We start from the raw sequence: 25,932 nt of genomic DNA, 5'->3' as shown, positions 1-25,932 counted from the left end.
GGTAAGTGTCATGTCAACACCCGCGTGTGTCCTTTTGTTGGTGTGGGTAAACATCATATTTCGATGTCGGTAAACGTCGAGTTTTTCCCATTCGTCCTTTGACGTCTGGTTGAGTTTTCCCAGTCATCGGTAAATGTCTGGTCATGTATCCTTTCGTTCATACATATCAAACCCCCAGTAGAGTCGTCGGTAAACGTCTTGTCTGGTCCTGTTGTGAACATCTTGTTCCTCTCCCGTGAAAGCCGCCATCTGGTAAATGTGCCTCGCTTTCCTTGGTATCCGAGTATATCAAGCCTCCCCAGTCGAAGCCGCCATCGGTAAATGGCCTCGCTTTCCTTGATGTCAGTGTACATCAAGTCGACTGTTCAAGCCGCCATCGGTAAATGGCCTCGCTTTCCTTGATGTCAGTGTACATCAAGTCGACTGTTCAATCCGCCATCGGTAAATGGCCTCGCTTTCCTTGATGTCAGTGTACATCAAGTCGACTGTTCAAGCCGCCATCGGTAAATGGCCTCGCTTTCCTGAAGTATTTTGTTGTAAAGCCGCCATCGGTAAATGGCCTTGCTTTCCTGAAGTATTTTGTTGTAAAGCCGCCATCGGTAAATGGCCTCGCTTTCCTGAAGTATTTTGTTGTGAAGCCGCCATCAGTAAATGGCCTCGCTTTCCTCAAATCATTCCCCGCAGAGTGCAAATTTCCAGGTTCTTTTGGTATTCAATCCCTGTTTACCTAGAAGGTCTGACAGCCGTTGATCTCATCCGTTCAGGTTCCCAGTTGATTGAATAGGGGCAGCTGTAGCACCTCAAATTTGCACCCCCCATTTTTACATTCATTTCATTTTCTAGGTCATTAACATCACATTAACATTACCTTGTCATTGCATATCATGTTGCATCTTATTAGTCAAGACTGGTATCAAGAGAATTCATCTGTGCAAGGAGCCAAGCATTTTCATGGGAAAAAGGCCCTATGGTAGTTCTAGAGAGCTTATGTGAACCCAAGGTTCATTTTGAAGCAATTTGACCAAGTATTAGAGGCTCAAAGTCCACAGTGCAGTTTCAGGTCATCTGGGGCCCATAAAAGTCAACTGCAAGTCAACTGAGGGCTAGGAAGTGGAGAAATGATTTGAGACACTTCATTCATGTCCCAAAGAGGTTTATTCATCATGTCAAACATCTACCTTGAAGATTTTGAAGCCAGATCAAAAGTTTCCCAAAATGGAAAGTGACCTGTAATTTCAAGTTTCCAAAAATGGCAAGTTTTTGGACCAACTTCAACTCAACTTTCCAACATCAAAGAAGCTTGAAAAGAAATTTTGTCCAACATGAAAGTTGAAGATATTTCTCTCCCATTTCCAAAAAGTCCAAGATCATGTGCATGGAACTTCCAAAGGCCATAACTTTTGACTCATAATTCCAAATTGAGTGGCTCTTTTTGCATAATTCTTCTCATGACATGAACTTTCCAAATCAATCATCACATTGCATGAAAACTCATCATATGATCATATGCATATTCATACCTATTTTGGAGGGAAAATGGCCAATTTAAAATTGGTGCATCATGGGCACAAATCACCATTGCCATTGTGTTTATTAGAAGTTTTTAAGTGAAAATGATCATGCATTTAGCACTGTTCACGTCCAATTCTCCATGCACCCTCCAATTTTCAAGTTTTGCCAATACACCTTATTTTGCACTTAATCTCAACTAAACATGATTAATTTTGATTAAGAGAGGATTAACACAGAGTATATATAGATAATCAAAACAGAATTGTGGGGTTTTTGCTCATTCTAGATCCAAATTCTCTTTCCCTCCAATTTTTTCTCTCAATCATAATTCAAATTTTCATCACATAACCTTCCAATTTTCTTGCATATTCTTGTTCTCTGGTGTGGATTTAGTACAGATCAAGCCTTGGATCATCAAGATTGGACCAGAGTCGCGCATGTGAAGCTCAAGAATATAGCCATGGCAGTTGAGATTTAAGCAAGATCTACACAGTTCCAAGCCACAAATTCTTCATCAATCTTCATAACAAGTGTTCTGGAGTAGATTTGAAGCATGCCAAGCCTTGGATCATGCATTTCCAGAAGTTGATCTTCAAGAGGTCACATTTTCGATCCTCTTAATTATCTGTTTTATGTGTATAATCTTGTAGAACATTGAATGCTGGTTAATCTGAGCTAAAATTCATGTGATTTGGTGCATTATTGAGTGAGATATGTGCGATTAAAGTTTTGTGCACCAAACTTATTTGGTTCGATTCTCTTGATTGACGATGAATTAGGATTAGTTAATGGTTGATTTGTGATCTACATTGCATAAGCTTTCTGATGATATGTTCATTTTAAAAATCTGGAAAAAAATTCATGAGTGAGCACTGTTGCTCCGCCGTCTTCGCGAGGAAGACGGTTGTTTCCGCCCAAGGAACCACCGTCTGGTTCAGTGTGACTGTGCTAGGGTTTTGGCGCCTTGTGTGCGTCCTAGTAAGCTGCCTGTTGGCCAATTGATTGGGCCATATCTCCTTTGACTTGCCACGCATATGCATTGACCATGACATGGACGCCAGCACATTAATGAAGCTGTGCGTTTCATCCATACGCATACACACTTCGATTCTGGCCGGCAACATGTTTTCAAATTAATTCATCTTTTTTCCTTTTCCCTCCATTTTGACATATACATATTTCATTTTAATTCAATTTTTTTTCCAACTTCAAAAATGCATAATAATTTGAAAAATGATTCAATTAATTCCAAATTTTTTGCAGCATGATCCTATGTTTGTCTAGAATTTTATGGTGGTAATTTCATGACTTTATACTTTCTGGATTTTGAATTGTGTTAGACTATGTGAACATGTATACATTTGTGACCTTGCCTCATTCATGCTAGTGTGAAATGCTCAATATTGATCCAAATGCCATGAAATTTTGTGTGATGATGCCTAACATGTTGCTTGACCTTTGAGGCTTGATTGTGCATTTTTCTCATTTTTCTTCACTGTTTGGGACACATGCACTTTAGGTGTGACAATTTGTGTCACACAATTGGATGGCTTGCTTATGCATTTTCATTTCCATATCAATTGAACTTTGATGATGCTGATTTTTGGTATGATGATTGTGTTTGATGTGTTGATTGCTCATGATTTTTTTCCATGATTGTTTGAGTCATTTCTGATATAATATGGAATTTTGATTTTGGTTGACCAATTGCATGCACCTTTTGCTTGCCTTGCCTTCTCTTGCACATGAAATGGATTTGCTTAATGATTTTGATTTGGTCCTTTTTAGGACATGTTCTTGATTGAATAAACATGCTTTGTGTTGAGTATTAGCCTCTGTTTTGACTTTTTGCCCCACCTTTGACCCTAGCCTTTGAGCTAGTGGTTTGTTCTCATCTTTTAGACTTTGTATTTCAGGTTCAAGCTTCTAGTCTTGATGGATGATGTTGATCTCATAAATTGAGATGCAAAATGATGTGTTCCACTAACATTTGCTGTTTTGTAGGGTCTTTGAATGATGAGATCATTTGAGTTGCTTGTCTCTTATGCCTTGTACTGTTTGTTTGTCTGTGAATAGTTTGTTTGAATACCATACTGATTGTTTGGTTGTTTACACAGGTACTTTAGCTGCTTTAACTCATTATTTGAGTTGCTTTTCTTTGCTTGTGGTTGGCATACCACTTAGGTAAATCCCTACTCTTCATGTAGTCTGGAAGACCTGTCATGTTATGTTGGCAGGCACCTGTCTGAAGCCCTCCTTAAGAGGCAATGTTTGTGGTTGTTTATCTTTGTGCCTTGTACATATAAAGACCTCCTAAGTGAAGAGGCATTGGCAGATAAAAGGGATGTGCAATCCATCCCCTGCTATTCAGTTGTGTCTTTCATTTTGCTCACACCATGTGTTGATGCACTTTGAATAAAACCCAAAATCTTGTTGTGTCAGTCATTGTGGAATAGAGTCCCACATTCTGGACTCCCACACTTTCATTGATTGAAGCTCTCCCAGGCCAGGGATAAGAGCTGTGAGGTCTGACCCTCATTTCCCATTTCATCTGCTTCACCCTAACTCTCAATGTTAGGGTTAAGAGCTCAAAACACCCTTTTTCAATTGGCTTGTTTGTCGAGGTTGATTTGACCCCTTGACTGAAGCCCAGCCTTGTATGAGCCACTTGTTTGCATATAGTGTGTGTGCTTGCTCTCTTGTGCTTGTATTTGCTTGATTGATGTTTAGGCTAGCTTGCTTCCTATGCGAGTTAGGATTAGAGACCTCAACATAGGGATCGTATGCATGACAACTTCTAGGCTCGAGTCGTAGTCTCCCTAGTAGCTTGTTATCTCCCTAGTCTCTGGTTAGGATAGAAGTTCTTTCCTTGTTAAGGGGAACTACGTTGCCCTGATCCTCATACCAGATGAGGTACGTAGGCAGGAGATGAGCAGATCTCTCCGGGCTCCCTTTTTCTTTTTCAACCCCTTGTGTGTTGGAGTCTGACATAAGTCCAGCGATTGGCAGTCGGTTTCCTGTGTGGTTTGTTTGTGTGGAGTCTGACGTAAGTCCAGCGATTGGCAGTCGGTTTCCTGTTTGTGTTTTGTTTGGCGTGCATTAGCCGAGCTACGAGTGCTCTGATTCTTCTCTGATTAGAGAAGATACGTATGCATAGGATACGATATCCTAGCGAGCACGTTTCCCATCTCCCCGAACTACGTCGACTCTGATGTCTGTGTCTGACAGACTACGTAGGCCCAGGATGCGACATCCTACCGAGTCCGCCTCTTCCGTCTTTCATCTGTGTCTGATTCCAGCGTGTGTGAAGTGTTTGAGCAGTATCTTTAGCAACCTTTCTTCTATTCTTTCTGAGCGTGGATCCCGTCGAGTACGACGGATGCGTACGGGTGCTAATACCTTCCCTTCGCATAATCGACTCCCGATCCTATCAATCTCTAGTCGCGAGACCATGTCCTTTCTAGGTTTACTTCGAGCGTTTCCTTTCCCTCCTTTGGGATAAATAACGCACGGTGGCGGCTCTGTGTCTTTTTCTCGCCAGTTTTTCGCGTAATGCGACAATTTCCAGAAAGCATTCGACAATATCAAAGAGTATTTGCTTGAGCCTCCAATTCTGTGTCTGCCTGTTGAAGGAAGACCTTTGATCATGTATTTGGTTGTGCTTGAAGAAAGTATGGGCTGTGTTCTGGTTCAGCAAGATGAAACTGGGAAGAAAGAATATGCTATTTACTACCTCAGTAAGAAGTTGACCGACTGTGAGACTCAATATTCTATGTTGGAAAAGACTTGTTATGCATTGGCTTGGGCTACTAAGCGTCTGCATCAGTATATGTTGAATCATACCACTTGGTTGGTATCCAAAATGGATCCAATCAAGTATATATTTGAGAAGCCTACTTTAACTGGGAGAATTTCCCGTTGGCAGATGTTGTTATCCGAGTATGATATTGAATACCGATCTCAAAAAGCAATTAAAGGTAGTGTCTTGGCTAACCATTTGGCTCACTAACCAATTGAAGATTATCAGTCATTACAGTATGATTTTCCTGAAGAAGAGATTTTGTACTTGAAAATGAAATATTATGATGAACCATTGCTTGAAGAAGGGCCAGTACCTGGTTTCCGTTGGGGTATGGTATTTAATGGTGCTGTTAATCAATATGGTAATAGCATTAGGGCAGTGATTATTACTCCTCAAGGCACTCATTTTCCATTTACAACTAGATTAACTTTCAAGTGTACAAACAACATGGATGAGTATGAAGCTTGCATTATGGGGCTTGAAGAGGCCATTGATCTCATAATAAAATATCTTGACGTCTATGGAGATTCAGCTTTAGTTGTGAATTAGATCAAAGGTGAATGAGAGATGAATCAACCCGATTTTATACCATATAGAGATTATGTGAGGAGGATATCAACTTTCTTTACAAAGGTTGAGTTTCAACATATCCCTCGAGATGAAAACCAGATGGCAGATGCTCTTGCAACGTTGGCGTCAATGATTGTGGTGAAATTTTGGAATGAGGTTCCTAATTTGACTGTGATGCGTCTTGATAGGCCAACTCATGTGTTTTCTCTTGAGGAAATCAGAGATGAAAAGCCGTGGTATTTTGATATCAAATGTTTCCTCCAAAATAATATTTACCCGCCTGGGGCATCTTTGAAAGATAATAAGACTTTGAGGAGATTAATTGGCAACTTCTACATGAATGGTGATGTGCTTTACAAGAGAAATATTGATATGGTCTTGCTCAGATGCGTGGATAGACACGAAGCATACTTATTGATGACTGAAGTCCACGGAGGTTCCTTTGGAACTCATTCCAATGGACATGTTATGGCTAAGAAGATGTTGAGAGCAGGTTACTATTGGCTGACAATAGAATATGACGGTTGCATGTTTTTGAAGAAATGCCACAAGTGTCAAATTTACGCAGATAAGATTCATGTTCCTCCGACAGTGTTGAATGTCCTTTCCTCTCCATGGCCCTTCTCCATGTGGGGAATTGATATGATTGGTATGATTGAGCCCAAAGCTTCGAACGGACATCGTTTCACTATAGTGGCTATTGATTACTTTACAAAGTGGGTTGAAGCGGCATCGTATGCAAATGTAACCAAGCAAGTCGTTGTAAGGTTTATCAAGAAGCAGATTATATGCCGGTATGGTGTGCCAAGTAAGATCATTACTGATAATGGATCTAACTTGAACAATAACATGGTGGAAGCTCTTTGCAAAGACTTCAAGATTGCACATCATATTTCTTCTCCCTACATACATAAGATGAATGGGGATGTTGAAGCTGCAAATAAGAACATTAAGAAGATCATTCAGAAGATGGTTGTGACGTATAAAGATTGGCATGAGATGCTCCCATTTGCTTTGCATGGGTACCGTACATCCGTCCGCACTTCAATAGGTGCAACCCCTTTCTAACTTGTTTGTGGCATGGAAGTTATGCTCCTAGTGGAGGTTGAGATCCTATCATTGCGTGTTTTGATGGTAGCTAAGTTGACTGAGGTTGAGCGGTGTCAGACCAGGTATGACCAGCTGAATTCAGTTGAAGAGAAGAGAGCCTATCATACTACGATAGAGCTTCCTACTCTAAATCCCGATGACACCAATCCAACTCCCCCATCCTCCCCATTCTCTAACGCTGAACCAGAAACTGTCTTCCCCACATTAGAAGAAGCAATAACCTTATTTGCAGAGTCTTCAGTGGAGAAGATCAAGTCTCTGTCTGTCAACTCTGGCATCAATGATGATCCGTCTGCAGTGAGGATCCACTGGAATAGAGTGATCAGATAGATGACCTCTAAAGCCTTCAAACTGAAAGGCCTCTCTGAACAAATCCGTAACGACTTTATCAGAGACGCTGGAAGAAGGCTACAGGCTCGCTTGGCCAGAGAGGCTAAGGAAAAGGCCAGGAAGGAAGCAGAAGAGAAAGCTCGTCTGGAAGAAGAGAAAAGAATCAAGGAAGCTGAAAAGAAGGCTGCTGCTGAGGCTGAGGCAATAGCAAAAGCCAAAGCTGAAGAGGCACCACGCATTGCTGCAGAGGAAACTGCCAAGGCCAATGCTGATGCTCTGACTCAGGGGGAGCAGTCTAACTCTAGTTTTTCCCATCTAGTATTAAAGACTCTGGAGGAACTGCAAAAGGGACAACAAGTTGTGCGAGCAAGGTTGGACCACCAGGATTCCGTCAACAACAACATTCAGAACCTGCTGACTCAGCTGCTCCAAAGGATGCCTCCTCCCCAAACCCTTAGGTACTTAGGCTCTTTGCTTATTGTTTTTCCTCTGATGTTTTTATTATGTTTTCTGATATATGCTTTCATTGCTGCCTATCTGTACCAGTTTTCTCTTATATATGAATATCCATTTCCTGCCTAAATTTCTATGTCTTTTTGAGTCTGACAAAAAGGGGGAAAACTAAAACAGCTCTGATGAAAATATACATCTAAACCTCTCAAGGCATTGCGAACATTAAAATCTTAATGACTTATGAGAACTAAAGTTATGCAGGATAACAGCTAAGGTACAAAACCAACTACCACACAAGGAAGGTCCCGTAAGAACTTTTGTTAAATCTGATGATCTAACTTAGGGGGAGTCCATTATTTTATCTGATTCTGAGATATTACTCACTATTTCATCATCACTCTGACTTGTTTTGTCATCATCAAAAAGGGGGAGATTGTAAGAACAAATTTAGTTCTACAATGTATCTCGAAGATTTTGATGATAACAAAGGATGAAACAAAAATGGTACCCTAACTAAATATTTATAAGTGAACAAGACTCTAATCAAACCAGTCAGATAGACAATCATCAAATACATAATCAAGCACTAAGATACTATTCAGAAGATACGCAACCAGGAGCTCTGACTCTGATCAAATGCAGTGCAAGCTAAACTAAAGAAGTCAGACACTCTGAAGGGGAAAAATGACTCTAGACACTGAAGACGTACGCTTTGATGAAGTCAAGTGAAGAGAAACTCTGAAGACAGTCAACAACAATCATCCTCTGAAGTTGCAATCGCTTTATGAATACTCCGACTTTAGGGTCCTCTGATTCAAGAAAGCTTAACATTGAAGAAACTCGCTTATGGAAAGAAACTATTTTTAGAAGGATGTTATGGAACTCCAAATATTTCTTTGGAAAGAACACAGAGATTAATGACATTAATCATCCATCAGTGCCCAAGATTCAAACATTAACATCACCCAACTGTCTTCTCACTCTCCTATAAAAAGGATGGAACGCCACCCAAAGAAGACACCTGAAACACACGAGAATTCAATACTTCCACCATTCATTATTTCATTCTATCACGAGCTACTGCTCTAACGTGAGAATATTTCTTGTTCTTATATTGTGTAATTTCTACTTATTGTTAGAAGCACTATTCATTACTGTAATCATACTATTGCTAAGATATTTTCTCAAGTGACTTGTGAAGTCTGATAACTTGAGAGGGCTAAGGGATTATTATTCTCTTAGATGGTTGTTTGTGTAATCTTTCAAGATTAGTGGATTAAGTCCTTTTTGAGAGCGAAATCACCTTGTCCGGGTGTACTAGAGTAACTTTGAATTTCAAGCGAACCAGTATAAAATTTTGTGTTGAATTCTTTTGCTTCTGCATTTGTCTAAATTCTAAATTTTTTTTATTCTCCTAAAATAATTCAAACCCCCTTTCTTGTTTTTCTCTACCTTTAGAGATTAACTGGAAACTTCTACATGAATGGTGATGTGCTTTACAAGATAAATGTCGATATGCTCTTGCTCAGAAGATCATTCAGAAGATGGTTATGATGTATAAAGATTGGAATCAGATGCTCCCGTTTTCTTTGCATGGGTACCGTACATCCATCCTCACTTCAACATGGGCAACCCCTTTCTCTCTTGTTTATGGCATGGAAGTTATGCTCCCCGTGGAGGTTGAGACCCCCATCATTGCGTGTTTTGATGGAAGCCAAGTTGATAGAAGCTGAATGGTGCTAGACCAGATATGACTAGCTGAATTTGATTGAAAATAAGAGATTGACTACCACGTGTCATGGTCAGTTATATCAGCAAAGAATGAAGAAAGCTTTTGATAAAAAGGTCAAGCCTCGCGTGTTCAGAGAAGGTGACCTTGTGCTCAAGAAGGTTTTATCTTTCAAACCTGATGCTAGGGGCAAATAGACTCCTAATTATGAAGGCCCATATGTTGTTAAGAGAGCCTTCTCAGATGGTGCTTTGATTCTTACAACTATGGATGGTGAAGAGTTCACTCGTCTTGTGAATGTTGATGCAATCAAGAAATACTTTGCCTAAAAAGAAAAGAAGAACTTGCTAAGCTGAAAACCCGAAAGGGCGGCTTAGGAAAAAATGAGCGTCTCGGTGGATTGAAAACCCGAAAGGGAAATCCAGACAAAAGTTAGAGACATAAAATAGAAACATTTATCCCAGTAGATTGGGTACCCCACCTTGAGGAAATCTAGGAAAACATTATGGATTATGGCAAGTTGCTGCATCTAGCCGATCCTAATCCTTGAAGCAATTTTGAGCAGTCATTTGGTTCAGATTCATTATTCTCAATTGAAGACAGGAACACAGTGGATTTCAAAGTTGGTAGGGAGAGTAGTGGTCATTGTATTCAATGTAGCCATTTTTCCGTGTAAATTACCATTTTTCAAAATTTGTAAAGATCCATGGAGTCCCGCCATTTGCGTACTACCATTCTATTAAATAAAGTTGAGTTTTTTATCCAATTGTTTCTTATTCTTATTTGTTTCTGTTTTAAAATTGAATTTTTTATGATGATAATTTTGAAATAAATAAATCAATGAATAATCATTTTTCTTAAATAATAAGGCATTTACTTTAAGAACAATCAATTTCAAAAAGCAATGTCAACAACAATCTAAATAATGGTAAGTCTTGTTGTCTTCCCCAAGCGGTTTGTTTCGAGACTTTATCCCCACATCAATTCATTGTTCATCCCTAGCATTGGTTGATAAGTTGATCCTCAAGCAATTTATCATCCTAGTAGAGCGGATGTGTTGTTTTCTTTGTAGTTCATCATCTGTCCCCAACTAAGGATTTATGGTTTTCAGCCTGCATTTTGTATCTTCGCATGAACCCTGGATCACCGTGAAACCTTTATTTGGTCTTCATATCCCTAACGCCTTCATTTGTATGTTGCATAGCCGTGACAGTTTCTCCCCTACGTGAGTCTGCAGATCCGGTTGATATTTTGGTACCTTGGAATTGGTTTATTTCTCAATCTTCAAGAAGAGTCTGATGACTATTTGTTTTCCTTTTGAGGATTTTTTTGCTAATCTTTGTATCCTCGTGTGGCCTTTGATTTGTCCTGGCAGATTTTTGTATCCCTAGTGAAGCCCCGCATAGATGTTTTTGGATGGAATCCCAAGTAAGTCGTCTGGTTTTCCCCACTCAGAGTTTTTGCCTTTTGTTCTGACTTGGGTCCCCAACGAAATTCCATCTTTTGATAAAATATTTGTTCCTTCAGGAAGTATTCGATTCTGATCAGTATTGATGATGTCCCCTACAGGGTTATCTTCCATTTGATATGGTGTTTACTTGAAATTCCCCGCAGTGATGACTTATAACTCTGATAAGGATCCATAGTGGATCCCTTTTTATCCTCATCATTTTGGGTTGGACGCATGTTCTCTCTGCCTTCCCCAGTCAAAGTTGAGCTTTGATTTGGATTAATGTATCCTCATTCTCCCTTGTGTTGTGGTTGTGCGCCATCCCCGGGAATTGAATATTATTTTGAGTTAGGATTTATACCCTCGGTGATTTATTTTTGTCCCTAGCAGGTTCTCCAGTTGGTGTTTCCATCTTGTTGAGATTAGCCGAGTGTCTAGTTGTGATGATTCAGATCTTCATTGTTTGTATCCTTTGTGTTCGTTTATCAGCATAATCATATACATACTCATGCATATACATGCATAAAACATAACATCATATATTTCATTGTGCATTGTTATCATATTGACCTTATTCTAATCCCTTTCTTTGGTGATATCCTTTCCCCATGCAGATTTGTTGTGTCTATCCTCCTTCAATGTAGTGTGTCATCCTCCTAAGTAGAAAGAGTTTATCCTTTCTTCTTCCTCAATGAGTTATTTCCTCGTGGATGATTATTTTTTTTCCTCCCCGGTTCATTATCTGGATGGAACCACTCCCCTTGAGCTATATCCTCATTGGGTTGAGTCTTGTTTGACCGTTTCTTTCTAGTTTTGACCTAGATGTATCTTTTGGTCCCAAGAGTTTATTACCCAATAAATGCTAATATCCTTCTTGATGATTGATCCTTGATGATTTATCCCTAATAGGTTCTCCAGTTGGTATTCCCATCTTGTTGAGATTAGCCGAATATCTAGATGTGATGATTCAGATCTTCATGTTTGTATCCTCTGTTTTTGTCAGCATGCTCATATACATACGTGCATATTCAAGCATAAACATATCATCAGATATTTCATTATGCATTTTGACGCATTAGCCTTTCTTCTGATCCCCTACTTTGGCCATATTATTTCCCCGAGCAGATTTGGTGTGTCTGTCCTCCTTCATTCTAGAGTGTCAGCTGTAGTGGGGTTTTCGTTACCTTTAGGTTTATTGACTAAATCAAAAGTCAACGTACAATTCGAGTCGCCACCGCACTTTTATTTGTCCAAAGGAAAGGCTAAAAAGCGAACAAAAGCCAAGTAAGAAGTTTTTCAAATCAAACACTAATAAAAATGTCAGAGATCTAGGTAAGGGGGTTGGTTATGAAATGGGAAGGTTTTACACACCCAAAATATCCTTAGTACTCTAAGGGAACCCTGTTTACAAATATGTGTTGTAGGTTGGTACTTGTGAAAAGATTTGTGCAAAATATTGGGGGGATGAGAAGAGAGTAGATTATATTTACAAATTTTGTTGTTTGAATGGATGAACCCATTGCCTACGTACCATCATAAAGGAGGATCAAAACCTCGTAGTTCAGGGTAAAAATTTCAAAAGTTGGTGAATTGATTTGATCAAGAGTCTTAAGGTCTTTTGTTATCAAAGGGAGAACACTCAACCTAAACCAACAATCCATCATGTGAGGAAGGCTTCAACATGCTAGTGAGGGGTTAATCCTATAATAAACATGGAAGACTTATAATCCAATCACTAAGGATGATGTGAGATTTACATCAACCACTATGATAACTCAAACCTATCACTAATGTTTTTGAAAAGTTTTAACAAAGTGGCCTTGGAACCACAAAACAACTTGAAATGAGTTATATTTACAAGTTAAGTTTATTTACAAAATGAAGTCAAAGTTGGATTAAGATTCATTTACAATGAGTATTTGTGAAAATGGTTTTTGAAAAGTCAAAGGCATAAGGCCTAGGTTTCTAATTTAAAATAAAGTCAAAGTTTTGAAAATGATTTTTTGGCTTCGTTAGAGTGGGGAGAAGAAGAGAAGGCTATTCCTAAAGTATACAAAGATAAGAGGGGAAAGAAAAACCCTTGGAGTTCCTTTTCTTGGAGTCATAGAGATGACTCAAGGTGCTCCTTTCCTTTGGATTTAGCACACAAACAAGCAATCAATAATTGAATTCAAGCTCATAGGATCTTCATTTGGCTTGGCTCTTAACTTGGCTACTCATGACAATGGTCCTCTTTTCACAATCTCAAGGTGGGATCCCTATCACACACAAGCAAACATCAAAAAGTTCACAACACAATAAGAGGGATGGACAACCAATTCCAGCCACCATTTACAGGAAATAAAATTTAATGAAAATTAAAAACAAGGCCATGGAAATGAAGCTCGTGTGATGGAGATCATCACTGTACCAATGGATCTCCCTCACTCTTCCTATACTGAGATAAATCTAAAGGATAAAATCATGGTGTTCATACTGAATGTTCATGAAATGGAAAATTAAAAGCATCACAAGCTTGCCTCAAGTATGAGGACTTCAGAAAACCACAGAAACACAAGGATACTACATTGAATTAAGAGTTCTAGATCCAAAAAGTTTGAGAATATACCTCTGAATTGAAGAACTTCTGGCCGCGAATCCTCTAAGATCCTTGCTCCTCTTTGATCCTTGAGTGTAATGGAAGTGATTGGCTAAGGAATTTAGCTTTAAAACTCAGCTAATGATGCTGAACTTCAAGCTCGAAAATGGAAGAAAAAGTGATTAATTCCTTTGGTAATGGCTATGGTTTCAACTCAGCAGCACTTGGGATCTCCAAAAGGTTGATGAATGAAGCTCATGGTGCCTCTATTTATAGGTGAATGTGGATGAATCCCACGCTTCTTTCATGTGCATGGAAATTTGAATTTTGCTTGCATGGGCCTGTGCAAGCGTGTGGAATGCCCAATGATTAATGAAAAAACTTATTGAGATCAAGTGAAGGGCAAATGGTTGTGTGCATTGGACTGAACAAGCTTGCATATTCAAGTTTCATCATAAAATACCAAAATGCACATAAATGGAAATGAATTCGAAACTCACCAATGGTAAACCCCATGGACTATTGTGAGTAATGGTTCGAAAGCCCTTGAAATAAGAAAAAAAGTCATGTTGGGAAAAAAATAATTTGGCATTTGCAAATTGATGAAAACTGGCTTGGAAAATTCAAGTACAAAACATATTCAAGTCACTTTGAAAAATTTCACTAAAAGCAAGCTTAATCAAACCCCTCTGCCCTCATTATACAAGCTTCAAATGAGAAAAACTCCAACTTCAAAGTTGTATATCTTTTCAATTTGATCAATTTAGACTCAAAGTTTGCATCATTTGGATTTTCTATTACAAAGTTAATGGCATTTAAAGTTGGGTACTTTTTCAAATTCAATGAATTAGGTCCAAGATGACCTATAATGTTTTGCATTATCACATGTATTTATTTTAGGATTATGAAATTTTGTCCAACATAAAATTTGAATTTTACATCCCAATATTTCTAATTCATTTGGTATCACCTCAAAATCACAAACATTAAGGAAGTTATGCGCTTGGTAAGGTGACCCAAAATTAGGGTTTCAGTCAAAATGACCTATAATGTTTTGAAATGAATGATGACCTTAAAAGTTTCAAATGTCTTTTTTATGAACATGAAAGTCGTTCATGTGATTCTTAGGAGAACGGGTTCTCTTGGGGTCATCTTCATTTGATAAACACATCAAAAGTTATATCCCATTGAACCTCAGCTTAGTCCGATGACTTGACTGGTCAACCTTTTCAAGGCCAAACTTCCAATCTTGATGAATAAATGATTGAGGGGCCTAAAATAGTCTATTATATGCATAAAATGATGAATGAAAGAACTTACCTTGATTAAATTTGATCAGAGGTTGAGATTGCTTCATGGACAAGGCACAGTCAAAGCACGGTGGAATTAGGGTTTCCTTGGGAAACAATCTTCAAGCCCTTTGGGTTATCTTGATCAAATTGGAAAATTGAGATACTTGGGAGACATATATGATGATTAGGAACTTTGTGGACCATTGTCATTCTTTTTTCTCATCTTCATCTAGCCATTGCATTGGGCTTAGGAGCCTCATAGGAGCATTGGAACACATGATCACTTGAGCTTCAAAACAAAAAGAGTTAGTGACATATTTTTGTGCTTTTGGTTAGTAATCAAATAAGAAAAACAATAATATACAATACAAGCATGCTTGGTGGTCTCAAAACACTCAAACAAGTCCCAATCCTAGGGTTAAGGAGCCAAACAAGCTATGATCCTTGAGGCCATGCACTTGTGCAATATCATGATGCCATGAGGGATCTTAGGGTCAAAATTAGGGTCTTACAGATGCCCTTATTTAAGGCCGTTCTAGACGGAGATATGAAGGTTAAAATCTTCGTCTCGATGAGATATAATGAGCTTAAATAATAACAAAGAGACGAATTTTGGTCCCTAAGAGACCTCATGATGCAAATGTATGCATGCAAAAATAAAATCTTCATGGTGAATAATTGCCATGAAGGAAAAGAAATCAGGAGGGACTGAAAAATCCATAGGAGTAACACACTCAATAGGGAGACAGGGACTCTGGGGGAATAAGGTAAAAATGCGTGAGCAGGTCACAACTGGAAAACTTGCTGGGAGACACGAAGGAATTCAACGAAAATAAATCAATGGAAAGACTCGATCTGACGCAAAGATGCATGTATTGGGGAATATGCCAATACAACACCACTATCCACGAAGGATACATCGGATAAAATCCGGACTCAGACGGGGATGTCCATAAAGGACTCAGCTGAGGAAGAAACAACGAGATATTACCGGTTACTGGGTAATAAACTCAAAGAGAGATATATTATCAAAACACCGGTTACTGGGTGAGAGAACAACAAGCTCAGGGAGAAAGAATATCTAAGACCAGTATAAGGGTGAGAGATATCGATCATCTGAAACATCTGAGGAGGACCCAAAAGGCACATCTCAACTCAGGAAAACCTGACTCCTTAGGGGACGAAAAGTCATAATATGGAGCAGAAGGAAGGAACACCAGGGATACCGGTTACTGGGTATATAATAGGTGACCAACCGGGCGTGAATTGTGAACATATCCAAGACTCTCATCATCCGAAAGGAGGGCTAAAAAAGCAAACTCGACTTACAAGATGGACATTCGATTCCACAAGGAAATACGAATCTTACTCGACTGAGGAAGAAAAAGACTTCAACTGAAGAGCGCATGAGATATATTATCTATTACCGTTATAAACGTAGATAACATACTCGCATGGAAGATTATCCACAACCAGTTACTGGGTTAATAAAGGATAAACGACCGAAAAGAAAGGAGACCGGGATACCGGTTACTGGATATAAAATGATGACCAATCAGAAGGAGAAACAATCATTACCAAACAAGGGTAAATGAAAGATGACTCGCCGGGGATAAATTGCCTGACAAAAGCAATTATCCAAGAGATATATCACCGGTTGCTGGGTGGTATACTCAAAAACGAAGGAATATCAATACCGGTTACTGGGTAAAGATAACCAACAAAGAGGGGATTACATCTACCGGTTACTGGGTAGAAAACCACAAAAATAGGACTTACGACTACCGGTTACTAGGTAGAAGGCCACAAGATCCGCTGGGGAAAAGGATGAACAATTACTGGTTACTGAGCAATTGAACAACCGAACCACAGGGAACTGCAAGGGGATAACAAGAATGGAAGTCAATCTAGGAACAAACTAGAAAGACACAATCAAATAAGACTCAACCCGATGAGGATATAACTCAGGGGAGTGATTCCATCCCAATACACAACTAGGGAGGAAACTGAAACAATAATCATCCACGAGAACATAACTCAGTGGGGAAGAAAGAAGGAGAGATAGACACTTTCTGCCTATGGGGTTGACTCTATATGGAGAGATCATACTCAAACATCTGCTTAGGGGAAGAATTTTTCACCAATAGCAGGAGATAACAAGCAAAGATATATGGCAAAGAATGCAATCATGAATATCTGAATGCTATGATTATGCATGCATATGCATGATTTGTGTATGATTAATGATGACAAACAGACATATCTAACACAAACAAGTCCAAGAATCACCAGCAAACACTCGACAAACATCTCGACAAGAAAGGCGAAGCCTACTGGAGAACTCAGCTAGGGAACAACCCGAGAAGGATGAAAATAAATCATCAGGGATATCAAGCCCTATCCCAAAGCTACACTCACTGAGGATACAAAGAAGATGTATTCAGAAGCAGCGAAAGAAGATAACCAAACAGAGGACTCAACTCTGGTGGGGATCATCTCTAGGATAATAATGAACAAGGGAAGACTTTTACCACAGCTGGGAATAGGCAAAGTCAAAGCTTCCAACTACAAGAGGTAACATTCTGCATAGGAGGAATCTACCGGGAGCAAACAGTCCTGACAAAAGGATGATGCAAAAGAACCTGTCGGGGAGTCTTCATCAACTCTCTCGGGGATAGGTAGTTAAAACAATAAGATCCACCAGAGAAGAAACTCTACTAGGGAAGCTTATCAAAGAATTATGTAACAACTCCGTGGGAACAAACACCTATCAGATATACACCAATTAAATCACTCCCTTCTAACTGTTGGAGAGGAAACTCTGCAAAGGGGAAAAAATAGCATTTTTCTCCACTGGGGAAGAAAATAAACATCTTCATCACCAGCTCTCATTGCTAGAAAGAATCTTCAGATTCGGAGGAGACACAAACATCAAACTCTGATCTGACAACCCTACTGGGGACACGCTGTAAATGCTCTCGAGAGAACTACCCTGGCGGGAGAAAACGGAAATGAATCCTTCATCAACAAGTGACATTCCAGGGATACTTCTTTTCAAAATGAAATGGGAAATAAGCCCTTCATCAACTGGCGACTTCACTGGGGAAGCAATCATCACACGCTTACTCCCCTGGAGATTGCTACTCCGGTTGGGGAAAGACAACCTTCCTCGTGAGTAAACAGTCAGGATAATGAGATAAGGAATACTCCCCACTTAAAGAACATCAACTTTTTATCAATCTATAAGGGATTTTAGGCCAATCCACCCAAGGGATGACAGCCATATAATTGATAAAACACAAATGCTAGCGCCAGACTCTCTGGGAAGCTGATGATGTATCATTCTTTCTACGCTCGCTGGGGAGACAGTTGGAATTCTGATGAAGAGGATATAAGAATTCCAGAATATGAACAAATGTCTTACCCTTTGGTGATCATACTATCCTTGGGAAAGCACTAAGGACATCCCACTTATCTTTTCAGTCATTTGTGAATGTTCATTTTGTTTAAAACAGTTATTTATGAAAACTTTATTTGTTTAAAACAATGATATTCATCAATTAAAACATGAAAACATTTATTAAACAGAAACAAATAAGAGTGCAAAGAATTGGATAAAGGCTCAAATTTATTTAAGAGAATGGTAGTCCACAAATGGCGAGACCCCATGGATCTTTACAAATTTGAAATTGGTGATATACATGGAAAAAAGGCTACATTGAACATAATGATCGTTTCTTCACCAACTTTGAATCCGCTGTATTGAAGCTTCAGTTGACGATGACTAAGCGAGAATCTTTGGCAGACGACAGCTGTAAAACAAAATCTTGTCAAGATGCAGTTACTTGCCAAATCCATAATTTTTGTCTAGATTGCCCCAGGGTGAGGTACTCAATCTAGCGGGATATATATTCATTTTTTTTATGTCTCTAACTTTTGCCTGGACCGCCCTTTCGGGTTTTCAATCAACCGAGACGCTCATTTTTGCCTAAGCCGCCCTTTCGGGTTTTCAACTGAGTGAGCTATTCTATTTTTTTTAGGCGAAGTATTTCTTGACTGCATCTGAATTCACATGACGAGTAAAATCTTCCCCATCCATAGTTGTGAGCAACAAAGCACCGCCTGAAAAGGCTCTCTTAACAACGTATGGACCTTCATAGTTTGGAGTCCACTTACCCCTGGAATCGGGCACGAAGGACAAGACTTTCTTGAGCACGAGGTCACCTTCTCGAAACACACGAGGCTTGACCTTCTTATCAAAGGTTTTCTTCATCCTCTGTTGATATAACTGACCATGACATATGGCAGTCAATCTCTTCTCTTCAATCAAATTCAGTTGGTCATAACGACTCTGAACCCATTCAACCTCAGTCAACTTGGATTCCATCAAGACTCTTATTGATGGGATCTCGACCTCTACGGGGAGCACAACCTCCATGCCATATACAAGGGAGAAAGGGATTGCCCCTGTTGAAGTGCGGACAAATGTACGATAGCCATGCAAAGCAAATGGCAGCATCTCATGCCAATCTTTGTAAGTAACAACCATCTTCTGAATAATCTTCTTGATGTTCTTGTTAGTAGCTTCAACAACCCCATTCATCTTGGGTCTATAGGGAGAAGAATTGTGATGTGCAATCTTGAATTCGCTACATAACTCTTTCATCATCTTATTGTTCAAGTTAAATTTATTATCAATAATGATCTTGTCTGGCACACCATTGTAATACCCCAAAATTTACCCTTCATTTTTCCTGGAAGCATACGCTTTACACCTCATGCATGCATTCATTTTTAGGTCATTTAGCATTTGCATTTCATCATGGCAATCGGAATCGGATCTAAGAAGCTTGAACATCATCCAGGACACTTTGTGGGCTCTATTTAGATGATCAGTCAACACAAGGGAAAGACTTGAGATACTTCCAATAGGGGTCTATTCGTCAGTCAAAACGTTAATCTTGAAGGAGCAAAGGTTTGTTCATGAGTTGTCATGCTCGCTAGGCGAAGCCCACGTGTTTTGAAAAAAAATAAAAAAAATAAAAAAAAAATTAAATAAAAGAAAAAATCCTGGACTTGGACCTCTCTCAATTGAGCCCACAGGTCCACAAAAATCAGGTTATAAATTCAGAGTTTCAGTGAAACAAAAGAAAGATTCTATTCCTATTACCCTGTCTGGGAAAAAGATAGTGAGAGAAGAACCCTGGACAAAACCTGAAGAGACTACCTGACAGAGAACTTAGAGCAGCCTCCAAACCCTGAAGGGAACTCAACTGCACAGAATCACCTCTGCCTCACATAAACCCTAAAGATTGTTTTGTAAACCTCACGGGTGCAACTCAATTTCAATCAAGCTCTCCAATCAGGTTTACCCTATTCCCATTATTTTACGCCTTCAATTTGAATGTTCTAAATGTGTGATGTATTATGTATGAATGTATAAATAATTCCTTGAATGCTTAATCGTTTAATTTCTGAAGTGTATGCCACAGGGTTTGAGGTTTCTGAAACCATAATGTTATCCATGAAAAACCATACTGTTTTGCTCTAATCTGACTTACGTTTGTCATAGCATGTTTTCTCTTAATCCTTATCTTGTTTCACTAACCCTTTTGTTGAGTTTTTTGTGAAGGCTCACATGACTTTTGCAAGGATAGCTCGCTAGATATTCCACTTTGCTTATGGGATACCATTTGGGAGATTTATTCTGATTGCCCTGTTGGCACATTTACTTTATACATGTTTGTTTTGTATGTGTTCGTATCCCTGCAGGTAGCGCGGTTCCTTCGTCAAGGACTGCCTTTTTGCATGAGCATCCCAAACCATAACCCTTCATTGATTTTTTTTCTCCTAAACACACGTTTACTCCTTATACTACAGGTGAGTAAGTCTCTAAAGGTCGAGCATCCGATAGATTGCATAGTAACATTGCCGCCCCCAAAACATAATCCTTAACCCCGTAGTTAGCCGAACTACGGCTTGCTCTGATTCTCATTCCAGATGAGATACGTAGGCATAAGACGCGATGTCTTAGCGAGCACACATCCCCCCAACCCATAGGTCAGCCGAGCTACGGAGACTCTGATTCTCATATTCAGATGAGATACGTATGCAGTGGATGCGACATCCGCGCGAGTCATTTTCATTTAACCCCTTTTTTTAGTAAACAGCACAAGATAAACTCACACCCTTTAGACAAGAACTAAAAAAATGGATCCCGTAGAGTACTACGGATGCGTAGGGGTGCTAATACCTTCCCTTCGCATAATCGACTCCCGAACCCAAGATTTGGTTGCGAGACCTTGTCTTTTCCTTTCCTCTTTTCAGGTTTACTTCGAGCATTTCCTTTCCCTCCTTTGGGATAAATAACGCACGGTGGCGACTCTTCTGTCATTTTCTTTCGCCGGTTGTTTTTTCGCACACTGTATTTTTCGGTTTGCGACAGCTGGCGACTCTGCTGGGGACCCGGTTTCCCTAAGTGAGTCCCTCCTAGCTTTTGTAGTTTGTTTGTTTATTGGGTGTTCATGCTTTTGTACAGTTATTTATTTACCTGCTTTACCTTATTGCATTGTGTACATATCATTGCTGTATCTGTTGGCTGGCTATGGCTGCTTAGTGATCTTTGTGAGATGAGTTCTATACCCGAACTCGAGTGCACTTAGCATAGGAGAATGGCATAGTCTTGTCGACTTGTGTGGAGTTATTCCTTAGCAAGTTGACTTGCAAGCCCATTCACTTGGCGGAGGTCATGTTGAGATCAATAATGTCACACAAGTAAGTTGTAGTTAGACATTACTTTTTCCAATATAGACCTTAGAAGCCGAGGACCTTAGTTTACCAAACCCATCTTGGCCTATTCGTAGGACGTAGTGCGAAAGTCGTTCAAGTGTAAGATTTGATACGATTGTTATGCGATACTACACTCATAAGAGTCTCTCTTGAGAATATTTTTGGAATACGAGTAGTCGTTCCTCCGATAATATCCGAAAGATGGGATTATGACTATGGGAACCCTTTGTAGAACATGTTTGGCAGGTTTAAACCTTAGTACACTCCTTTTGGGTGATTCTTAACCTAAACTCCATGCTCGTGACTTGCAACAAACCCTTGATTCATGGTTGATCCGATCAGGTATCTTTAATATCAATGAAACTTGGGTGTTGATAAGGTGTAAACCATAATCCACCAAAATGGGTGGTTGATATTAAGGATAACATGATCCATCCCATGACCTTTGTTCGATGTGCTCTTAATTTCTCTCCAGACAGTGCAACCTGACAGATGTTCAAGCAGATACAACGATCCTAATTCCCATGCCACTGTACTACATTCACATCATTTTGCATCACATCATTTTGCATCCATAATCATTCACACATGTTTATCCATTTCTGTGGGGTCTATATCTTCTACTTGATTCTAGTCGGAATTTTCTTGGTTCTCATCAACGGCTTAGTTTTTTTTTTTACATCGTTTATCTATTGAGAGACTGGAATCAAGGGGGTATAATGCCTTTGGAATTGATAAACATGTCATTGCATTTACATATTCATTAGCATGTCTTGCATAACAGGTACCGCCACAGTGTTCTCAGTTTGTTTGGTGTTCCATCAGCAGGATAGCTGACCCAGGCATTCACCGGTATGGTACCCGCAGAAACCAACAGAGAGTAATGGAAAGCCTACAGGCAGAGTTCGCCGAGATGAAAATCCGCATGATTCAATTCATGGATGTGGTTCAAGGGGTGGCTCAGGGACAACAAGAGCTCAGGCAGATGATACAGAGGAATCCCCCTGCTCAACCAGAGACGGTGACTGATCCTCCAGCTGGAGAGGCTAATGGACCCAATGGACCGGGGCCTATCCCAATCCTACATGTCACCTCCGGTCAACAGCCCGTTCATGATGATCAGGACGATCAGTTCCCCCTGCTGCAGGAAGACTTTGGTATGGGTCATGGTGTGGACCCCATGTTTAGAAGATTGGAAGAGAGGTTGAAGGCAGTGGAAGGACAGAATCCTCTGGGAGTAGATGTTGCTGACTTAGGGCTGGTCCCAGGTGTGGGAGTGCCACCAAAATTCAAGGTCCCGATATTTGACAAATACAATGGCAACTCTTTCCCGAAGACCCATGTGCAAGCCTATTTCCGTAAAATGGTTGCATACTCCGATGACGAAAAGTTGCTTATGTACTTTTTCCAGGACATCCTAGCTTGGGCATCCCTGGAATGGTATATAAGGCTGGACAAAGCCCACATCCGTTGCTGGAGGGATTTGGCTGAGGCTTTCGTGAAGCAGTATCAGTATAATGCAGACATGGCTCCGGACAAAACTCAACTTCAAAATCTGTCTCTTAAAAGCGACGAGTGCTTCAGAGAATACGCTCAACGCTGGAGAGAAACAGCTTCCCGTGTTCAACCTCCTATGTTGGAGAAGGAAATGGCTAACATGTTCATGAACACTCTGCCAGGACCTTATTTGGAGCGCCTGGTGGGTTGCAATGCCTCCAATTTTGCTGATGTAGTCTCTACCGGAGAGAGGGTGGAGAATTACCTAAGGACATACAAGACCCAGAGTGGAGGTGGATCCTCATCAGGGGTGAAGAAGCCGTTCATTCAGGGACAGAAGAGGAGAGAAGGGGATGCAAGTGTCGTATCTTCTTATCAGAACAGGGATAACCGAAGGAATAACTTTCAGAACTATCATCAGCAACCGTATGTTGCGGCTGTGACCATTCCAGCTGCAGCACCACTACAACAATAACAACCACAACGTCAACCAGCTCAGTACCAACCACAACAACCGGGTAATAGACCCGCCTATCAACCGAGGCCAAGGACGATGGACCGGCGTTTCGACACTCTTCCAATGTCGTACGCTCAGTTGCTTTCTAGTCTTCAACAACTACAACTGGTGCAGTTGCGCACTCTGGCTCCTCCCGTTGGTAGGCTTCCGGTGGATTATGACGCCAACGCTAGGTGTAGCTTCCACTCTGGGGCACCTGGCCACAATATTGAGAACTGCAAAGCTTTTAAGCATGTAGTTCAGGACCTCATTGATTCAAAGGCCGTTAACTTTGCACCAGCTCCTAATGTCGTCAACAATCCCATGCCCCAGCATGGTGGAGCCAACATTAACATGGTTGAAGGAGAAGTCAAATTAGTCTCTACGGTCAACAATGAAGATGGGGATAGTGATTGCGACATCGATAACTGGGTGCGTCCGAGGATCCCGTGTGAAGTTCTCAACAATTGGTCTTCTGAGGAGATTGTCCAAGCCACTTGTCTGGAGGAATGCACATCACCGGATCCTATTGATAACGGTTCTGCTATGGCTCGATTCGACTTTGAAAATCCAATCTTTCAAGCTGAAGAAGAGGGTGATGAAGACTGTGAACTCCCTGAAGAACTTACCAGGTTATTAAAATAAGAGGAAAGGGTCATTCAACCACATCAAGAGTCTGTTGAAGTGATTAATCTCGGCACCGAGGACGCCGAGAGAGAAATCAAGATAGGGGCTACTTTGGAAGACAATGTGAAGAAGGGGTTGATTGAATTGCTGCAAGAGTATGTTGACATCTTCGCTTGGTCTTATCAGGACTTGCCAGGGCTTGACACAGACATCGTGGTACATCGCTTGCCGCTCAAAGAAGGTTGTCCTCCGGTCAAGCAGAAGCTCAGAAGAACAAGACCAGAGATGGCTGTCAAGATAAAGGAAGAAGTGCAAAAACAGTAGGATGCAGGGTTTCTAACAGTCACAAATTATCCGCCATGGGTTGCAAATATCGTTTCGGTACCTAAGAAGGATGGAAAGGTACGGATGTGTGTTGACTACCTGGATCTGAACAGGGCTAGTCCTAAAGATGATTTCCCCTTACCTCACATTGACGTTTTGGTGGATAACACGACTCAGTTCTCGGTATTCTCCTTCATGGATGGCTTTTCTGGCTATAATCAAATTAAGATGGCACCAGAAGACAAGGTGATGCCGTTTGGCCTGAAAAATGCCGGAGTAACATATCAGTGAGCGATGGTGACTCTGTTCCATGATATGATTCATCATGAAATCGAGATTTATGTTGATGATATGATTGCCAAATCTCAGACAGGAGAAGAACATTTGGTGAATTTGCAGAAACTGTTTGAGCGTTTGAGGAAATTCAAGCTGAGGCTTAATCCGAACAAGTGTACTTTCGGGGTGAGATTTTGGAAACTGCTGGGTTTTATTGTTAGTGAAAAAGGGATTGAGGTGGATCCGACCAAAGTGAAAGCGATATAGGAAATGCCTGAGCCAAGAACAGAGAAACAAGTTCGTGGTTTGTTAGAGAGGTTGAACTACATTGCAAGGTTCATCTCTCACCTAACAGCCACGTGTGAGCCAATATTCAAGTTTTTGAGGAAAGATCAGGCTATCAGGTGGAATGAAGATTGTCAAAGGGCTTTCGAGAAGATAAAAGAGTATTTGCAGAATCCTCCTATCCTTATGCCTCCAGTCCCAGGGAGACCGCTGATTATGTATTTGACAGTACTAGACAATTCCATGGGTTGTGTTCTCGGTCAACACGACAAGACAGGTAGGAAAGAGCATGCCATCTACTACCTGAGTAAGAAATTCACAGATTGCGAATCGAGATACTCAATGCTTGAAAAAACATGTTGTGCACTTGCATGGGCTGCTAAGCGATTGAGACAATACATGCTGTCTCACACAACCTTACTGATCTCCAAAATGGATCCAATCAAGTATATATTTGAGAAGCCAGCTCTCGCCGGAAGAGTTGCTCGTTGGCAAATGGTATCGACAGAGTATGACATCCAGTATACTTCCCAGAAAGCCATCAAGGGGAGTATTCTGTCAGACTATCTTGCTCAACAGCCGGTTGAAGATTATGAGCCGATGAAGTTTGATTTTCCAGATGAAGACATCATGTTCCTCAAGATGAAAGACTGTGAAGAGCCAGTTGTTGAAGAGGGACCTGATCCAGACGAAAAGTGGACTTTAATGTTTGATGGGGCCGTCAACGCCAGAGGAAGTGGAATTGGTGCCGTCATTACAACTCCGAAAAGTGCCCACATGCCTTTCACCGCTCGTCTGACTTTCGAGTGCAC

Source organism: Lathyrus oleraceus, chromosome 1 (genome assembly GCF_024323335.1).
Source record: "Lathyrus oleraceus cultivar Zhongwan6 chromosome 1, CAAS_Psat_ZW6_1.0, whole genome shotgun sequence".
NCBI lineage: Eukaryota > Viridiplantae > Streptophyta > Magnoliopsida > Fabales > Fabaceae > Lathyrus > Lathyrus oleraceus.
This window is presented reverse-complemented; position numbering follows the sequence as displayed.